The sequence below is a fragment of the Suncus etruscus genome, chromosome 1 (assembly GCF_024139225.1).
Source record: "Suncus etruscus isolate mSunEtr1 chromosome 1, mSunEtr1.pri.cur, whole genome shotgun sequence".
Taxonomy (NCBI): Eukaryota; Metazoa; Chordata; class Mammalia; order Eulipotyphla; family Soricidae; genus Suncus; species Suncus etruscus.
The window spans coordinates 178,760,625-178,769,871 of record NC_064848.1 but is presented as its reverse complement, the minus strand read 5'-3'; the positions used below and the strand labels follow the sequence as shown (position 1 = coordinate 178,769,871).

Here is a 9,247-nt window from a genome sequence, read left to right as displayed (position 1 = left end):
TTAATAGAAGGTTATTTGGATTTGCTTCCCCCAATAACCCATGCTGCTTTGCTACTAAGACCAAATTTTCTGCTTTATTCAGTTATTGTTTTTCTGCTGACTATACTTATTGTGAGCAAAAAGACTACTTCCAAATATGGCCCCCAAACAGTTGGTTATAAAGAGCTTTGCTATGGTCTTACTACATTAAATATTGCTATATTCTCAGCTTTAATTTGGAATTATATCTTCATTGGACTCAAGAGATCTTCTTTAATTTCATGATTATGAAAGATTTCATCTTTCCCATATGTGCCCAAAAGAAACTAGGAAAAGTGGAAATTCACCAACCTATCAAATTAGTTTTCCTCCCTCTGGGTTCCCACAGCACTTCAAATATATTTTTAGTGTTGTATTTACTAGATGTCATAATTGTTTATGTCTTTTTCCCCCTCTGGCCAATAAGTGTCTTAAAGACTATATATTTCAGTTATCATCTTATCCCCCAAAGCCTAGCCGAGTGTCTTGCAAGCACCTAATAGGTCCCCAATATATATGCTGTTGGACTGAAATTTTACATGTTCATGACAACTATTTTTATGTCCTTAGGCACTAAATGTACTGCAATATCTAATTTTTCTCTATTTGTACTTCATGTCATCTTATTCTTTATTCTATAAACCCCCTCAGGCCCACAGTACAATTCTACTGAAGCCATGAAAGGATAGTGGTTCTAAGAAGAGGAATAGAGAGGAATAGAGTACCAAGTTCCCTACCTTTTTGCCTATCTACAACTTCTACCTACCTTATATCTAGCTATATACAACTTTCTATATTTATCACATGTTTATCCAAGTTCAATCTCTTCATAATCTAAAGAAAAGCTTTAGTTTATACAACTGAAAATTAAAAATCACCCATATAATCTCTGTGTATGTACTTTTATAGACAGTGTCCGACAGAATCGAGTACAACTTTAGAGACATGAAGACTAAAGTGATGTTCTTTATTCATGCAGCAATCCTGGATAAGTAACCAAATCTTTCTGAAACTCTGTTTTGTCACCTGTAATACTTACCTTTCATAGTTACGGGACCAGTGCCTGGGTCTGATGTTGTCCTATATTTTTCAAATTTCAAAATTCAATATACATCCAAAATCATGTGCACATTATATTTGGAATAGATTATCTGATGACAATGAGTAACAAATAAGCTGGCATATAGTAGTAGGTGATGCTCTGCCAAGTAAATATTAAAATAAGTTTACAGTTCCCAAGGCTACACCAAGTGACACTGTGGGGAGGCAGCCCAGCTACACATTAGATACAGGAAGAGTTGACTGGGATTATAAAAGAACCATGACTGATCCATGGCAGAGCCAATTCCTCTGTAGATAATCAAGGGCTGAGTAACTCACAGCAAGGACACAAGATGGCACCTTGCACCACTATTACCCATATGGTGGAATACGAAGGTTGCTTGTGCCAAACACAGATCTAATTAAAACTTGGAAAGGTTCCTCCATTATCACATTTTCAGCCATAATTAAATTTGTAAAATGAGAGAGCTGCCAACATTACATTTCTGTTTGGATGGTGATACATCTGTTAACATTAGTACGGACACAGAGCAGGGGAGAAATGATCAGAATTCTGCTTCAAATGAGTATTTAGAATTAATTATTTTAAAGCTCTGATACTTCCTATTTCTTTCTATTGTTTCATATGCTCGTTTCCTTCAGACCCCTGCAAATTTAATAATATAACTACTTTTATTTTATATCCTTTCTATACAAATTCCTATACTTCCATAGTCAATGCTTTTGAGGATTAGAATACACATGTGACCCCAATTTCAACAAGAAAAGTAGACTATAATCAAAATTTGAAACTTTAAGAGGTTTCCTATGGAGCTTCCAGACAATCCTGGAATTATATGAGTTGATTTAGTCACCTACAGAGCAAACAGCAAAGCTAGAGGGCTCTGGAACAACAGTTGGGTAATTATATTCACAGAATTGCATAATATAATTGTTTACATTATTGTAAACAATAAGAGTTCCTCTCAATCACAAATTATTTTAAACCATACAAAATCCTGTCATATTTCCATTGTAAAAAGTAAAATTAAAAATCTCAAATATTAAGTAATATACTGATCATTTCATTGCCAAACAGAGGAATAAAATCTGAATCCTATGCCATTTAAGCCATGTCATAATACAAGTTACATATATTTATCAATGGAGCCATCCATCACCTCACAAAGATCTAAATATATATACATATATAATTTTAAATATATATGCAAACAGATTTTTCCCAATATTATGATACTGGAAGAGTAAATGAAAACTCCAATTTTAATGATGTAACCAAAAGCAATGTTCTCGAAACAGCTTTGATTAATACTAAAATGAACTCTAAAGAAATAGAGCAATCCCCAGACACTGAAATGCAAAACTAAAGAGTTGAAGGAAGTGTCATGGAAAGAGTTCCAGGCTGGAAGTCCTGACTTCTGGCCCTTTAGGCACAATCTTAATCAAAGTATTTCATTTATTTCAGAAACACTTGAATGATTCTATGATTCAGTAAATCAGTGGTAATGGGAAAGAGACATCTGGTTCAAAGAGTTCATTCCTAAGATCTCAAGATCTCCCATAGGTTTAAAAACCTCATGGTTACCAAGAAGGACATGGAGTTAAAGCCCAACATTATACATTTTCCTGATGGATTGGCAGATGTGGGTTTAAATGATTCCACAAAGGCAACTATCTTCTGCCTGACCACTGATTTTCTGTTTGATGTTTCTTCAAACAAACTCCATAGATAATCCTTGCAGGTTATTTGTGTTTGTAACCAGTGGTTGGCGCTTGCCAAGGAGATGTCAATCGAAGTTTTAACCCCTGGATTTAGATTGAAGACAGGATTTTTTTCTGATTACAAGCAGCAAAAGTAACTTCAGAATAATAGCCATATTCCCTACTAATGTGATGTTGTATCCTACTTATCTACATGTGCATACCTGCTCTAGGAGGATGATGCTCCATTCTTTAAAAGGCTTGGAAAAACTGTGATAGAAGCTCTGTGTTCTGAGTCTGGGTCCCCATGCAGTAGCCGACTAATGAAAATTCTGGAAATTCTTCAACTTCTCTAGGAATCTCTATGCGACCCCATAGCACATATTCATGTGGGTTTTCGTAATCACCAGTATTTTGCTATTGTAATTCAATCTCTAAACACTCATACAAATCAGAGACTTAAATAGTAGTAAACCTAGGAAAGAAAGCAAACAAATTATCTTGGCAATTACTTAAATGAGCAAAAGAGAACTCAGAGTAATTTAAATAGAATAATTTCTAAAAGAGACACTGGGCCTGAGTGGTCATTTAATTTCATCTTAAAGGTAGTTAAAATATAAAAAGAAAAAAAACAGAAAATTAAGAATACTGTGGTATAAAAATGTCACAATTTTTCATGGAGGGTTTTTGGCATCTCTTAAACAAAGCAAAATTCCGTAAGAATTTGTAGTCTGCAAAAGACTTCATGCACACAGCATTGCTTGGTCTTCATCACTACAATCCTGTGAAGAAAAAGAAAGGGTGTTATTATTCGCCACTTCATCAGAGGGCACATTATGATGTGCTCAAATTCACACATTTGTATTCACCAGAACATATGGTAAAGCCTACAATAACAGAAAATATAAAACTTCTTTTCTTATGACTGTTTCAGATAAGCATCATAAAATCACTAACCTCTTGGCCCAAGAGGTAACAGATAAAACAAAATAAATAGCATAACTGTACAAATACCAGTAAAGAATGTTTATTCTTTCTGAGTCTCTAAATAGTGGCGAACACAATATAATGTAGCAGCATTTTTGTCAGACTTCAGATTGTTACTGTAAAAAGAATATTTCAATCATAGTGGCATGATTAATCTATTGACAAATTCATCATTTTTTCTTTGATCACCTCCTTTAGGTTGTTTATTATCACTACATATGGGTCAAAAACGCTTTCATAGCACATTATAGTAAGAAAGCAATTTACAACAAAAATTACTTCAATAAAATATGAACTTAACTTTCCAGTTAAAATTTTATGATGCAGTTTACTTAGATTAACCTTTCAAGGCATCAGCTCAACACTCAGCTCAGCGTTGAAGTCATTTTCTGGCCTCCATGTCTGTTTTTTTATCACAAGTTACATTTGGTAATTTTTTCCTATACCCTATTGACTCAAAGTCCTTGAGGTTAGAGGTGAATCTAATTTGTCTTTGTATTAAAGTGCCTGTCATTTACTATTGCTCACCAAGTGAGGATAAATGGATGAGAGAAGCAGGAATTAAAGACCAAGTAAGATACTGGCATTTGTTATTTTACACAATTCACTGCAATCTTATTTAAGTTCTTTGGCCAATATTGTAGAAAGTTCAAAAGCATTCATATTTAAACTATGTTGATATGAAACACAAACAGCTTTCTCAGGAGATAGTCTTTCAAATCAGGGACTAGACAGTGTCTCCATGACCCATCTGATCCAAGCCCCAAGCTGAGTGTCTAAATAATCCCCTGGAATTTTATGTTTTGTTTAAAACATCATGTGTTTTTCTTGACACAGAAAAAGAAAGAGCGAACAAAAATTTCCTTTTGTAGAGCCTCTGTCTTACATCCAAAACAATGCTGCTCCCTTGCCTGACCCTTCAGAGAACAAACTCTCAAAGATCTTTGAAAATGTGCCACTGACATAAAATTGTCCCAGTTTGTATTTTCTTCTCCATTCCTCTACTTGTATAATTTCTTCCTCTCACATACACACTTTGATCTGCACAACAGAATAATCCACTTCATGCTCCTCAAAATCCCTGCCTCATTTTTCAGTGCTCAAATGATGCAGTGCCCTAAAGCTTTTTGGACACATTTTAAAGGCATTGGCTGAATCAAGTTCACTGACTGTAGGTTTATAAATTCTCATGGATGCTGATATCTTCTAGTCTGTCCATTTAAAAATCCTTCCTCAAGTACCATCAATAACTGCAAAGAAAGAAATACACTCAAAGGAGAGATGATAGAAAAAGAGCATAATGCAAGGATCATAAATGAATGAATGATTCAAAGGCTACACTAATGAAGATCGTTAATAGACCAGTGATCAATAAAATTATCTAAGAATGCAAAGTGAAAGAATACCATTGGAAAAAGTAATTTGTTTTCTGGAAATTTAGTGGAAATGAACACAATGCACATTATTAACGACCTCCTATGTCCATTTTCTAATTCTTGAAGTTTCTATGAAGCACTCAAAAGACAAAGACAATCAACAGTTCAATCTGTGATCTTCTCCTTAATTGCATCTTTACTCCATATAACATCAGAACTAGTCCTAAGTCCAATTAGTCTTAAAATGACACACTTCTTTCTTTTAAATATGATCACATTCTCTCGTCATATAACATACTTTGCAACCAACCCACTTACTTCCTGGTCCTGCCTTTCAACTATGTAAGTCTAAGTGTATTATAAAGAGATTATAAACTATTGTGTATAGGAATAATGACATATTTATCTTGGTTGATCCACAACAGCTGGGAAGAGCAAAACACAGGTGCTCTATATAAACTCTTTGATATGACTAAACTGAGAAACTTGGAGACTGAAAAACTTTGATTCTGTCATTTCTTCTGGACTTAACAAAAATGTCATCTCCCAGCATTCTCAACTCATACATTATTGATTTTTACAGGTGCCACCTTTTCTAAGGAGATATGGGGCACTAACAGCCAACCACAGTATGTTTTTCTAATCAGCAACAATTTCAGGCTTATCCTAATCAGAAACCATTGTACAGTGAGGATGGGTCTTCTAAATGACAATCATTTCACCATTGTTAAATGGTGAATGCACCATAATATCATCAAAGCAGAAAACTGCCCCAAAGCATGCTCTTAAGTAATCTTAGGAAAGATTAGGCACCAGTGGGTAATTTGGCCTTGTCTTTCTTTGGAAAAACTTAGAAGAGATTTGAAGTTGAATAAATCACCATAAGCGATTGTAAGAATAAATCACCCAGGATAATTTGATATCTTTCTTGTGTGTCTTCACACACACAAGAGGGTCATTTTATAATCATGATTTTCATATCACACTCTGAATCCTATAATTCTGTTAGAGTGAATAATAATATCTCCTTTCCCCTATATAAAGTAGTATGTTTTAATGACTCAGGTATAGATTTTCCCCAAAATAAGAAATATTGGCATGGGACTAATTGCTGTCAGTTTCATGGTAGGTATCAGACATTGAACCTTGAGATTAATCTAGGAAGTAAAGTTACTGTCAGCTAAAAGGAGGTATCAGAGAATAAAGATGTCTTAGAAGAGGGAAAAGCTAATAAAAGATGGAGTTTAGCTAAAATGCTTTGATAATTATTTTTTAAAAATCATTATAGTTTCTGATAAATTGTTATTGTTTTAGTTTGCCTATATTAATTAAGCAAATATTCTGGTAAATAAATGCTGAAAGATGTAAAAAGTAGAGATAGATAAGCTCAAACCATAATAAATCTTATTACATAGCTAAAATCGCATAGCATACATCAGAAAAATATATAATGCCGTGTGAAAGGGGACTATTAGTATAATTTGTATGTTTTATATACTATACATTCAAAAGATTATAATTTGATAAGCCTGGCATATATCTAAAAATCTATATATCTTTATCAAGTTTGAAAACTTTCTATTCTAAATCAAAACAGAGAAAATAAAAATTAGAGAAATGATCTATTATTCTAACATTACTCACAATCCTATCTCTAACAGAAACTCTGACTCTACCTTATCCCTAAGTCTTATTCTAACATCAGGCCTAACTAAAACTAACATCCACTCTCAATTAGTATTGCTTTTTTTGATATAAAATGATGTTTTGAAACTATGAAAACTAAACTTAACCTGAAAAATAATCCTAATTCTAATGTTATTTTAAGGTCAAACCTCATTCAAAACCTAGCCTAATATTCTTCAGCAGCACATATACTAAAATTGGAATGATACAGAGAAGATTAGCATGGCCCCTGCACAAGGATGACATGCAAAACCTAGCCTAATATAAAGACTAAGCATATGCTCAACATTACCCTATTTATAAAGCTATATTAAACCCAAACCCTAACAATAACCCTTACTTAACTCTATCCTGTGGCCAACATTTTTAAACTTTAGACTCTTTTTTCAGTTGTTTTACTTTATTTACACCATGGTTTACAAAATTGTTCATAATTGTTTCTGACATTCCATATTCCACCACTAATCCACCACGAATGTAACATTTTCTCCACCTGCAAGCCTGCCCCCTTAGCAGACATGAAATAATTTACTTTATAGTTCTTGTTACAACTAAATGGTAGTGGAATAATGTAAAAAATTTTAATAAAAGAAATTTTGTAAAAATTTTATATCTAACAATAGGGTCATTAAGTAATTGTGGTAGAGTTTGCTAAGCTGTTTTGCTGCTCATTGAGCATTCTGTGTTATCAGTTGTTTCGTTTGTTTGCTTCTTTGTTTTTGCTAACCTTGAGAGACTTCTTTGCTACTTTGACATCTAGTTTAGTGCATTCCTACTTGGATCTATGTATTGAAAATTTTGGAGTTGTCCTTGGGCTCCAGGAACTCCAGATTTATGGAGTTGGGCTAATGAGATGACAAGGCAGCTACTGTTAGATATGCCTGCAGCTGCCAGGCTTCCAGAAGTATAGAGGTATGAGGGGAGATTGCTCACTCTCATTCTGAGAAGACCTCGAGTTCTCAGCCCAAAATCCCAGCATAATTGGAGGTTTTTGTTGGCTAGGTTTCTCTGCAAAGATCAATGGAAAAGCAGTGAAGGTGGGCATTAGCAAAACAACTATTTTAGGGGTGTGGATGCAGCTGCTGAGATTGTCAGGGCAAGGAGTTAGCCCACCCACCCCTTAGAAGTATTCCAGAATTTTTATCTGTAAAACCAGTGTGCCCATGTAATTTTGTGGTTGATTTACATGTCTTAGGAGAATAAATGTCTCTATGAAGCTAGCCAATGAGTTGACATGGTGACTGTGGGACATGTGCCAAGAGGCCTATCTCTTATCTAGCATTTGCCTGAACTAAAAAAAAAAAAAAATACCCTAAAACTAACATTAACTATAGTTTTCTCTCTCAATTTCCCTCACAATTTCAATTTCTCTTGAAATTTCAATTTCAAGATCTCTATTAACCTTAACCCTAACCCTGACCCAAACCCTAACCCAACTTCTATCAAAAGGCAAATCACTTAACCAATCCTTAGCCTAAGACTACCAATAAAACCAAGTGTAATATTCACCATCACCTTAAATTTTCACTCTCAAATTCTATAATGACCTAACTCTAATTTATAATAAATGTCCAAGTAATTTATTCCTTAGGAGTGGCCTAAGTAAATGCCTTAAAAGTAGCATTCACCCTCACCCTTTCATTCTAGACACCTAACATGAGCAAAACCTTAATCCTAAACTTAAAAAGAACATTAAACTGGGGCCGGCGTGGTGGCACTAGAGGTAAGGTGGCTGCCTTGCCAGTGCTAGCCTAGGACGGACCGAGGTTTGATCCCTCGGCGTCCCATATGGTCCCTCAAGCCAGGAGAGACTTCTGAGCGCATAGCCAGGAGTAATCCCTGAGAATCATGGGGTGTGGCCCAAAAACCAAAAAAAAAAAAAAAAAAAAAGATTAAAAAAAAAAAGAGTATTAAAACAAATAGAAGGAGGTACAATAAATGCACCCCATATACACCTCAACCCAGGCCCTTTGATGGTCTGTATTGTGAATGGGGGGACAAAAAAATAAAAATAAAAATAAGTCTAAACCTAATTCTACCATAATGCTAACTCTACACCAAGGCCAATTTATAACCTTAACCTTATCCTAACACTACTAATTATGTAAAATATAGTATTCAACTTCACTTTAATTTTCACTCTTATCTTTAACCATGTCACATTATAATTCAAATTCTAGCCCTAACTCCAAATCTATTACTGGATTTAACTCTAACTCTACCATTGGATAGTTCTACAAATTACCCCTAAACCAAACATTCATTTTGATTCTTTCATTCTAAACCTCTATCATGGTCTAACCTAATAGTCCTAACTACAAACTAAATGCAATACTTAACCTTAACTCTAACCAGATCTCAAACTCTAGCCCAAAATATATATATTACTCTAGCTTTGGTCTAACCATACAAATAAA

The 9,247-nt window shown here is 34.3% G+C and overlaps 1 non-coding gene across 1 annotated transcript; it reads left to right on the top strand.

Moving 5' to 3' along the window:
• Positions 1-6,999: 6,999 nt before the first annotated feature.
• Positions 7,000-7,104, top strand: LOC126028151 (U6 spliceosomal RNA). The gene has a single exon (XR_007502394.1). It is a non-coding gene; the product is annotated as a U6 spliceosomal RNA (small nuclear RNA).
• The last annotated feature ends 2,143 nt before the right edge of the window (positions 7,105-9,247 follow it).